The sequence below is a fragment of the Mauremys reevesii genome, linkage group 1 (genome assembly GCF_016161935.1).
Source record: "Mauremys reevesii isolate NIE-2019 linkage group 1, ASM1616193v1, whole genome shotgun sequence".
Taxonomy (NCBI): domain Eukaryota; kingdom Metazoa; phylum Chordata; order Testudines; family Geoemydidae; genus Mauremys; species Mauremys reevesii.
The window spans coordinates 293,620,438-293,632,632 of NC_052623.1; the positions used below are offsets into that span (position 1 = coordinate 293,620,438).

General features: G+C 42.2%; 1 protein-coding gene across 3 annotated transcripts in view; it reads right to left on the bottom strand.

The window, feature by feature from the left end:
- Window positions 1–12,195, bottom strand: part of TRHDE (thyrotropin releasing hormone degrading enzyme) — a 312,690-nt gene that overhangs the window by 80,813 nt on the left and 219,682 nt on the right. The window lies entirely within an intron of this gene.

Below are 12,195 nucleotides of genomic sequence, written 5' to 3' on the forward strand. Positions count from 1 at the left end.
CATGTATACTATATTTTTCCATTCCCATTTCTCCTCTCTCTGTTCCTTTTTTTCCCAGTGTCATTTTTAAGTTGGAAAGATTAGATTTTTGTTGGTAAATGTTGGTAAGCGTCAACTTCACCATACACACACAAACTAGTGAAAAAATATTTCTATCAATACTAATCAAATTTACAAAGGCAAAGTTTACAGAGAAAAATGATGCTTGAAAACTTATTAGACTTTGATTTAAGGATATTTACTTTGTATATTTTTGAAATGTGATGTTGACAATTTGTGTTTTAATGGTTACAAAGCTTTAACTTTTTGAATCTAAATGACTACTGTCATTAAATAATTACTGTCTGACCCCCTTGCATTGTCTGATCCTCTCTCCATAATTTTATGCAACTGTGAAAATTTAAAATGGATACAAATAGAAGAAAATGCTTAAAACCCATAATTTTGCATAACTTAAAAATTAAATTGACTAAAATCTGAAAAATGCTTAAAAATAAACATCAATATTATGCATCAAAATTATAAAACAATAAAAATTGAATTCCGCCAAGCCTAATCATTTTGGATTTTTTTTTTTTGGTCTTTAATTTTCATGGGATTTTTTTCTCTCTGTACCTCTCTTCCCCTTTAGCAGATTGCCACAGCTTTCAAAGTCTTGAAAGTTTGAGTGGGTTCAGAATTAGTTAAACAAATTCGCTCATCCCTAATCATAATAGACAGTTCAATGAATATGACTGCTTGCTATTCAGGGGCATAGGATTCTAGATTGCATTGACGAGAGCATTGTAATTAATACAATTGCCTCACGTAAATCAATGATCTGCACCTAATGTACTGCTTTCACTGTTGGTTGCCTTCTTTAAAAAGGACATTCCTGAACTTCAAAAGATCTAAAAAGAACAACTAAAGTGACAAGAGGTTGGAGGGACTTAGAAATAAGAAAAATTTAAAATCTTTGATTACTTAAATTTGAGAGAAAGAAAGGAAGTATGAGATGACATGACAGAGGTACACAAAAACTTAAATGGTCTATGAAAACTCAGTCAATTTTTTCCTCTAGCCTAACAACAGAAGAATAAGGGGACAATTAAATAGAATGGCAGCAGGTAGAAATCTGTGGTATTCTCTCCCATAGGGAATTACTGAACTAAAGTTTAATGGTATTTTGAAAAGGATTGGAGATTATAAATGAACACATAAAAGGCAAGCATACTAATAGTAAAAGGAGGCAATAGGAGTTAGAGCAATGGATTGTGGGGGAAGAACTTGACTGAGTTCCCAACTCTGCTGCCAACTCGTTGTGTGAACCTGGGAAAGTCACCAGCTTTCAAATTTTCAAGAATGGTGACTGATTTGGATTTCTCAATGTTGGGTCTCCAATGTGAGACACCACCAGGCTGATGTGAAGCTGTAGATGCACAATTCTTCAATGACCTCAAATGAAGCTATGGCTGCCTGGCACCTGTGGACATCAAGCTCATGCTGTCCCAAATTGGGATTGCTGAAACAGCGGCATCCAAAATCAAATGCCACTGCTAAGAATGTCAGTTTTCACCTCTCTGTGCTTCAGATCCTGGACCTGTTCAATGGAGATAGTAATATTTATCCATCTTTGTCAAGGATTTTAAGATCCTAATTATCTAAGCTTTACATCATCTCCATGAAGTACATTCCTGATTATCCAAATAGCATGGGGGATGTGGATTTTATTGGGAGTCTGGTCAGGGGTCTCTGCTCCATTATCTGAACTTCCATATTATCTGAATACTTCCTGGTCCCTGTGATGGGGTGTAGAAGTCCCACACCAGGGAATCAAGTGTTAATGAGCAGCTCTGAACCAGAAGTCCCCGCCCAGCTGTAGCTGCTGGGCATGCTCACAATGGGGGTAGGGCTCAAAAGGGTGCGGCCCAGCTCAATCAGATTGGACAGATCAAGAGAGTAGCCCCACAGGTGGCTGCTGCAGGGAGGCCTAAGGAGCGCCACACCTTCTGGACCTGACCCTACTGCAGGTCCACCGAAGGCCCCCATGGAGACCAGGAACAGAGGTCCGCAAGTGAAAGAAAAGCCTGCAGATCACTGCAAGTAAGAACCCCCCCATTATTTCAGAGCCAGTGCTTGTTGTGGCTTTGGAGGGGGAAGAGGCCGCAGGAGGGAGCGGACCAGGGAGCAGGCTTGGTAACATCCACACCCCAGGCCACATATCCGACCAGTCAGTCACAGGACTGTGGGTTGGAATCTGGTGGAGCAGGGAGGGCCCAGCTTCCTCGACCACCAGCCGCAGACTCTTGCTTCTGGGCAATACTGCCACAGATTCTTGCAGCTAGGTGATATTGCTGGGCTCAGACACCAACTCCCCTGACAACTGGTGAATGAGGGCAACAACCCAGTCCCGATAGAAAGACAGATCTACCAACAAAAGCAGCCCAAGGGAGATCATGGATACAGAAAAGCTGCTTAAATGGACGGTAGAGAGCCAACAGCAGCAGGTAGCTCAGCAACAGCAGCAAGAGGGTCAGCTACGGCAACAGATAGCTGCCCCACAGCAACAGCAAGTGGCCCAACTGCAGCAGCAGCAGCTACTCCAAGAGCTGGTGGCAAAGCATCAGAAGCAAAAGGAATGCCTAATCCAGCAGGTAGCAACACTCTGGAGGCCCAAGGGCACAGGACCCTCAGGTGATGTCCCCTCCGCTTGGCTGTCCATCAGGCTTGTGAAAATGGGTCCCAGAGACAACCCAGCAGCCTACTTGGTCACCTTCGAGTGGGTGGCCACCGCAGCATGCTGGCTGCAGGAACACTGGACCACTCTCATCACCCCATATTTGAAAGGACTCACCCAAGCAGCCTACAGGGGTCTACATCCCATAGAGGTGCTAGAGTACATTAAGGTAAAAGCAACCATTCTGGACTACAAGGATATCAACCCCGAGACATTCCATGAACAATTCTGGAAGAAAGTGTACCTGCTGGCAGCCCAGCCTGGTGGCACAATATCTGTGTTGGGTTGGCTGGATCCCAAGAAGTGGACCAGAAGTACAAGTAGCAGAAGCTATTGTGCTGGAGCAGTTTGTCCAGGTTCTCTCAGATGGCAGGAGAAAATGGGTGAAGCACCATAGACCAGTGACACTGGTGGAGGCCATAACCCTGATGGAGAATTATGTGGCAGCTGAGAGTCCATCTCTCTGACACCTAGGCCAGGGGCACCCGAACTCTGGACACCAACCTCTAGCAGAGGTCAGGCTAGGAGGGGAGTCCAAGGGTTCCCAAGCCAGCCACTCTTCCACAGGTCACCCATTTGGGAGCCACACTCCCAAGAAGGGGGGTATGCCCACTAGGAACCCCGACAGCCCCAGACGAGGGACAGCCAACCGCAAACTGAGAGGGAACTGTTTAGAGCATGGCCAGAAAGGACATTTTAGGCAGGGATGCTTCTTACGCTATGGACAGGCATGGAAGGCCTGCTCCAGGGCTCACAGATGGAGCCAAGCCAAGATGCTTATCTCAATATGGGTCAGTGGATTGGAGGTCACAGGCCTGGCAGACTTTGGCTGCAGCCAAACAATCATACCAGAAAATGTAGCAGAGTCTCCCAACATGTCGGGCGTTCCCCTCCACCTCCAAGGCACACATAGGGCTGTACAACTTTACCCCGTGACGGAAGTGAAGCTGATGGTAGGGCACCGCACCACACCTGCCGGGTGGGGCTATCAGCCACACTCGCCTACCTTGTGTTATTAGGATGGGATTGGAAATATTTTGGGGAGGTCCTGAAATGGTGGAGTGGAGACCCACTAGTGGAAACCAGCCTGATCCTGGAAATGAGAGGGCTCATGGGCCAAGGTAAGGGGCAGGAGAGCGTAGGGAAGGCCCCTCCTATCAGCCAGGAACATCAACCTTGCAGCCCGCTAGCTCAGATGCCCACAAAGGTGTAAATCTCAAGTGGTTACCAGAAGATGACGATTTTGTGCTAGAACAATGGGCGGTCCAGACACTGAGCAAGACATGGGAGCAGCCAGCCATCGCCAATGGGGAGGAAGGCGAATCTCAGTGACGAAAACAGTGGGCCCCAGCTTCGAGCTCCAGAATAAATGGCTTTACAGGGCAACATGAGACCCCCCCAAACATAAGAGGTTTGGCTTTACTTCAGCAGCTATCTGTCACAGACAGCTGACATTGACAAGGAAATTCAACACTGCCTCCAATGCACTTCCAATGCACCTACGCAGTTTTTGGACTGTAGCCCTGAGGATTAATCTGTTGGTCTGTATAAAATGTCTTTTTGATAAAAGTGTGTAGGCTGCATAGATTAATAGAATTATTTACAATAAGCTGTAATGCAAGACACCTAGAAACATCCAGGCCAGACACCCTGGCCAATTTCCTGCGTGACGCTGAAAGCAACCTTTAAGACCCTTACTCAGAAAAGTAATAATAGAATACAAACCTACGCAAAATGTCTAGGGACCTTTTGAATGTCTGCTAACCTTTCACCTAGATAGGGTGAAAAGTGGGGAATTTCTGCCCACAAATCTCACACATATACACCGCAGATGCGTACATATCTGTCATCCATATGCACATAAAAGGTCAGCCTATGAAAATAGGTACCCTCACCTTTCCGTGGGGGAAAGACAAATTTGGGCATAGGAGGAAGGATTTCTCCCTATAAAAAGGGTGACAATCCACCATTAGGCAGGTGATACACCTATCTATTTCCTTATCGTCTCAACCTACATCGATGTCTCTCTCTCCTACGAAAGCTGTCAACTACTGATAAGTCGTAGTGTTCTGTCCTTTCACAGCTGTAAGTATGAAATAATTCTTATTTCTGCTTTACCTTTAAAACATTTAGTCTATAAAGGGTTTAACTCATAACCAGTTTCTTTATAACTTCCTCTATCTGTCAAAGGTGTGAACAACACCCTAGTGCTATAGAGTGCATTTAGAACTGTGTATTATCATAGATTTATATCTCTTAAATAACTGTGATATTTGTAACTTTGTAATCTCAAACTGCTTTTAACATTTTACATTTACTTATTGTTTCATTGATTTTAAATAAAAGGTCTTGATTGACTAGTTCTGTCTCAGTGTAATTTCCTGTCAGATACCCCAATCTCCTTGTATAAATTCTGTGAAGCCTGATTCAAGACGAAGTTTATCTTCTGATCACACATATTCGCGAGCCGTATCCATATTATTAATATCTATTAATTATTATTAATATTAGTAATTAATTAGGAAATTAATTATTAAATAAAAACTAAATTAAGTGGATAAATTCCACTGTCTCTATTAACCCACCCCAAATCAGGCTACAGGACTGAGAAAATGTGTCTTCAAAGATTGTGACATCAAGAATCAAACCTAGCTTCTCGTGTACCAGTCTGTTGTTATCCCTACTGTTCTGTGTGGTGCCAAAACCTGGGTCACATACAGTAGACACTTCAAGGTTCATGAATGATACCATCAACAGTGCCTCTGCAAAATCATCTGAATCAAGGGGGATGACCAGCGCACCAACATCAGTGTTCTGTCCCAAGCCAAAACTCCAACACTGAAGCTATGCTCAGACATCACCAACTCTGTTGGGCAGGCCATATTCTTCAAATGCCAGACAATTGACTCCCAAGCAGGTAATGTTCTCACAACTGCCATGGTCAATAAGACAAGGAGTGGGCAAAAAATGTGCTTCAAAGACACCCTTAAAGTCAATATGAAGAAGTGCAATATTGACATAAACTCATGGGAAACCCAAGCCCTCAACTGACCAAAATGGAGAAGGACCTAGTGGCAAGGACCCCAGTATTTTGAGATGCAACTAAGACAACAGGAAACAGAAAAATGGGAAAGGAGGAAAGAACACACCACAGCCCAACTCAACATGATCTTCCCCTTCCACTGGGAAAAGTTTGCCCCAACAGTGACAAGATCTATGGATCCCGGATCAATCTCATTAGTCACCTACAGGTACACCAGCAATAATTGTCTATCATTCAGTGGAAGACAAGCATCCTCAAACGTCAAGGGATCAGTCATATACCAAAGGATTTCCATTCTTTTCTGGACCACTGAACCACCCACCACCCTTTGATTACAGAGAGCAGCATGCACGTCCATTCAGACAACAACCACTGCAGCAGTGCCAGCCATACCATTCATCTCCTGACTGAGTCCCACTATCTAGCTCCCACATCTATAATGCTCTACACCAGCTTCCAAGACCTATTCCCACTCCCCAAAACAGCTACCATCCTTCCCAATTCCTCCTCCCTCATTGTTCTGCTCCACCCCACGAACACTGCCCACCTGACTCCATACTTACCCCATTTCAAATTATAACATATCTCTGTGCACACAAGCACACCAACCTCTCCCTCCATGATTTTTTTTTAAATCAGGAATATGTGGGTTAATTAACTTAGTTGTGCCCAATAATTCCTGAGAATTAGTACATGAAAACATGTGGAAAGCAACATAGCCCACAGCAATAATTTAAAAAAAAAGCAGAAACTTTTTATTGTCAGCTCAACTTCTCTAAGTGTGTGGGACTGCGGTCACTGTGTAGAAACCCATAACACAATATACCAATTTTATCCTCTTTAGTATTCGGCACACTACAACATTAACAGTTGCAGCCACACTGCACATCAGAGTATGCTGAAAGTTTCTATGGTGGGAAGCAATCCAAGTATAAAATGTGAAATGCATTTGGAAATCACAGGTTAAATTAAAACTGGCATTTCTGACATCATTGCTCACAGCAGCAATCATGCTGAAAAGTGACATCAATGCAGGAACACACATTAGCAGACTGTAAGGGCATTTTATATTCTGATTCCATAATGTAACATGTAAAAAAGAACTTCTACAGATAAAAGTGATACAAAATGCTGAGGAGACTTCTGTGCCTTTTAGAGGGAAAACGATATATTGGGCAAAGTGTGCACTGGGCAAGTTAGTGGCAGTGGCCAAAGGCATTGTGCCTGCATGGGCCTGAGAGGGTATTTGAGAACACTATTACAAGCAGCTCTTGTATCTATTAGTTAGACATGTAGCATGCACTCCACACAGTGCTGCCTCCTGACAAGCAGCTGGTGTGTGGATTGCCTCCATAATCAGGAAGAGCACAACCACTGACATTATGTTTGTCGCCTAGTGAACATGAGTGTACAAGTGGTGGGAAGGGGCTCCCTGCACCGTTTTCCATTTCAGCTGGAGCAGCCAGGATAGAGCCCTGGTTTACCCAATAAAGAAACGTTTAAAGTTTTTTAGATATTTGTACATATATGCAGTAGTTTTGATTTTTTTTATCCCATGTTGTTCATTTCTTGCATACCATACAGAATACAATAACATCCCACTACTTCAGAGTTCAATTCTGCCACTCTTATTCATGCTGAATGCCCATGGTAGTAATCAATGTAAGCAAGAGTGGCAGAATCAGGCCCTTCGGTGACAAGAAACTTATGTGCAATCGCAATTATAACTTGCGCTTAATATGCCATACGCTATAAAGGTGAAAGACATAAAAAGAAAACGACCTTTTGAGCTCCTCTCAAAAGAGAGATGGGAAAGTGGGTGAGTTAAACCTTTATTCTGGAAGTGGGGCAGTTGTTGTCTACAACAGGCAAACAATTTAGTAAAGGAAAACTGTATTTGTGTGTACATACACCCAAAGTGTCATATAAATAACAAATGGGGATAAACCTGGCAATGTTTTTTATAATTTCATTTCTCATTACTAAGGGGGCAAGCACTACCCCTTTCTTGCAAGGCTTGAATAAATGAGTTTTGTGCAGGGAGTTGAGAGGAGGTTCAATGGGAAATAAATCCCCCAATCAATCATACGGTTTGAAGTGGAGTGGCTACTGAGCCACTCTCTATTTCACATGGGGCATATGTGGTGTTGGACCTGTGAATCTGCACAGTGTTGAGTCTGTTGGTTGCCCCCCTAACCAGCCCAGGCCATTAACTTTCCCCCAGAGTCCCCACAGAGAGAGGTACTGTGGAGCCAAACTTTGCAGCATATATGGAGTGTAGAGTCCCCCTGTGTGACATGCATCCTTCCCCATAGCCAGTGGAACCATGGTAGTTTTACTATGTTTAGGGCCTTCTATATTCTTTCGAGGAGGTAAGAAGTATTTCTCCTTCCCATAATGTATGATGAAACAATAAATATGAACAATCAAAACTGTGCCCACGCTGCAGAAAGCACTGTACATTTGCATAGTGACACCAGGAACTCCCACTGGGACATGAACTGTGGCTGAATAGTTCCTGGCCCTTCATCTCAGTCAGAAAGTAGCAAATATATTTTTTAAATGTAAAGAAGTTATTTCTCTATTTTTAAAGAGACGAATTCTGTGTATTTTCAAAAGAAAAATAATCTCTCCATATCTGAGAACTCTATGTTTGTGCCTCCCCTTCAATATAGAACCAAAATGGTTTATAGATTTCATCAGAACTGGTTAGCTCATTTTCTAGACAGCGGATTATTTTTCATATTTTTTTGTCAAACCTGTGAATCATTCCTGTAGTGATGGATTATTCTAGATGTCTTCTCAATGCCTGGAAATTATGGTTCTCTCTGTCATGAGGAAAACCCACTGAACCCTGTCATATGGAGTATCTCTTCATTTTGTGCAGTCCTGTAATGCCAGGACATGTTCTGTCCTCAGATATGCAGACATGACTCTGAGTCAACGGAAGTTTTATGTACTCATTCAAGGGCAGAATCTGCCCTGTGCACCATAAAGTAAGAGTTATGGACTTTTCCTGGGATAGCTTCAAATTAGAACATTATCTGTCATATCATTATGGGTCTGACCAAACCCCATTGAAATCAATAGACTTCCATTGACTTCAATGGACTTTGACTGGGGCCTTGTATACTGTGGCATTCCCCCGGACCAGGAGTCTGTAATTTCTTATTTTCTCTCAATATTTCCCACATAAACTATCTTCCGGGGCTAGGTGTCCAGTAAAATCAATGTTCATTTGTGCATAGAAACAGGATTATATTAATTCTATAGTGTTTATGCACAGTGATAGTGTTTAAAATTGCATAAATCAAATTGTATGCACACAAAGAAGTCACATGTTGAATATCTGGCCCCTAAAATACAGCTTTTCCCCTCTTCTAATTATAGTATGTATGTGGAGTCTTGTGTTAGACTAGGAAAAACAAATATATACACTCTACTTCTTATCGACAACGAAAATTTAAAAATGCTCATCTGTATTGGATTAGGCAGCACTCAAAGAAAACCACTTCCAGGGGTATCAAGAGTATTCACTCTGGCATTGAGTCCCCTGGAAACGCGGCTTGTTGCTTTGTATTGTCCTGCATATGTTTTTAGAGAAAAAAATTAAGTGTGGTGTTTTATACTGCATCTTAAATAGTTAATTATGACACAAGTGCTTTGGCATAGAGAGCAGAAAAGACATTTTTACAAAACTGTGGTTCTTAAATATTTCAGCTCTCTCTTTTATTTATCAAAATACATCTGGCCAGACCTATTCTAAAATAAGTCTTTTTAAAGCAAAGGAGAGTCAATGGACCTGGAGCTGGGCCCCAACCAGAGATCTTAACCTCCCAGAGCTTTGGGGAAGTGTGGTTATCCTTTATCTTCATAAGCAGCTGCTGAAAATTCTTGAGGGAGGGAGAGTGTGCTGAGCCCACCCCACACTTATCCTGCAGCCGGGGGTGGGGGAGGGAGGGGCAAAGAAGTAATAAAAAAACAGGATCCAAACATCAAGTACTTACTCACCACAAAGCCTATTCTCTCAGGGGAGAGGCAAGGAGGTGTAAAGAGGGTTAGTGCACTAGCCTTTCACCTTCAGCAATTTGAGTTCAAATCTGAATTTATGTCACAAATGAAAGTAAGTGTATTAATGGTCTAATTTTAACTCTCAGCTATCCACATCCACACAAAATCACTGCATGGCTGGTAGCCTTTGCTCATAGACTGGAGTAGCAGAGTTACTGCAAATTAAGACTGAGATGCATTGACAAACATGAATGGGAAAGTTTGCACAATGCTTACAGTACTATACTTGTTTTAGGTTATCTAAACACTATTAGACATTGTTTTCCTGAGTAATAAAATTCACTCACGTTATCTGAGGATGTATATCCACACACATATGTATACATGTATAAATACATACATAATTATATATATAGCATTCCATGACACAAAAACCACTTCACAAATAAATATGATATATAGGTAAAGGCCAGGTCTACACTACCGGCTAAATTGACACCGCAGAAATCAATGCAGTGGTGTCGATTTACTGGGTCTGGTGAAGACATGCTATGTTGATGGGAGTAGTGCTCTCCCATCAACATCTGCACTCCACCTCCCCGAGAGGTGGTAACTATGTTGACGGGAGAGTGTGGTGTAAACACCACTGTAAGTCAACCTAATTTACGTAACTGAAATAGCATAACTTAGATTGACTTGCAGAGTTAATGTAGACCAGCCCAAATTGTTCTTGGAAGAGTAATACTGAACTGTGAGGCACAGACACTTTCCATCCACACAATATACTTTTTCATCTTTCTTGTTCTTGAACAAATATAGGATTTGTGTCAACAAAGTATTAAGCATACGCTTAAATTTAGCTCCCGCTGGGGAGCTAACACTATAGCCAGTGAAACAACAATTGACATGTACCATATTTAGGTATGAGTTCCACAACATCCATGGCACATGAAACAATGGAGAATAAATTTACAGTATAGTGTTTTTTTTAACAATACAAACTTTCTTACAGGAAACTGTAAGAAAGTTTGAAACCCAAACATGTCAAGTGAACATCTGAACCTAGTTTTACCTTTTGATGACTTCTATTGTCCTTCCTGTGACAAGTCAAGATTCAGAGAGTGACCTTTGTGCATTCAATCAGAGAGGTGAAGACGGCAGCTTTTAGACTAAATGGCAGTCCTGTAGACATCAACCCTAGCAGATAGTTTTGAGTTTGCTTTCAACTTGATCAGACAGGTCCTGGCCCCAGAAAAGGAACCTTAAAGATGCCTTAACTAGGAAATGTCTGGAAATCCTGGGCTGGTATAAAGCCAGCATACTCAGCTTAACTTCAGCCTCCTTTGGCACTAATAGTGCAAGGAGTGTCTTGGAGCTAGCTTGGAACAGGGAGGAGACATTCTGGGAAGTGTGTATGATGCAAGCCACTGGGGGTGGGGCCAGAGAGCTAAGTGCTCTACCAATCCCAGCGGAAAGACTAATCCCTAAGGGACTGTTCTAGCTATCGTAAGTTACAGCAGCTATGTGGCTGCTCTAACTTGCCCTGAGGTTTAGTTTGCATCCAAGATCAGGGGAGGCATAAAAGTTTCTTTGGGCTTGTCTAGACAACCCACTAGTGCATGGCAAGCTGGAGTGTAAACATACAGTATGTTAGTGTGCCACACACTTCCATGTGGACTCTGCTATTGCATACTGAATATTCCCTGGTGCACAATGACCTACTCCCATTTAATAGAGGAATAGATCAAAACACACTAGGGAACTTTTAGTGAATAGCAGCAGGGTTCACACAGACAATTAGGGTGTGGCAGGCTAGTGCACTATAGATTTACTCCCCAGTTTGCTGTGCACTAACTGTTTATCTACACAAGCCCTTAGAGTCAACTATGCCTTCCCCTTACCTAGTATGCTGATAGTGAGCTCTGTATTTTTTTAAAAATAGCCAGTATCTGTGTTTTAAGCACTTCCAAAGGCTTCTCCTTTTTCAGGGGCTACCATATGAGATGTTCATCTTTAGTTGTCTAGTTTTTCCTTAACACATGACCAGACTATCGGGAGCATCAGTACAAGCTGATGTAAGCTGTTGTAAGACTGCTGATTAACATTTTCAGTCAAAATAAGAGAATACTCCTGCTGATATTTGAAAGCCACTCTCAAGTATGCAGCATCAGAAGGGATCTAGGCACATGCTGGTGCATTTCGTTGAGTGCCACAAAACCAAAAGAAGAGGCCATGGAATAGATGTGTACCCTAGATTGCAAAAAGCCGGAGAGAGCACTAAAGATGCAAATGTGCATATAAAAAGCTTTTGTTATTTATTATGCTAATATAATTCTAATCCTTTTTAAAAGAATAATCTTTAATAAAATTAAAATGTTAGGGCCATATTATGCGATTGATTCTAGGCAAAGCTAAGTGACTTTGG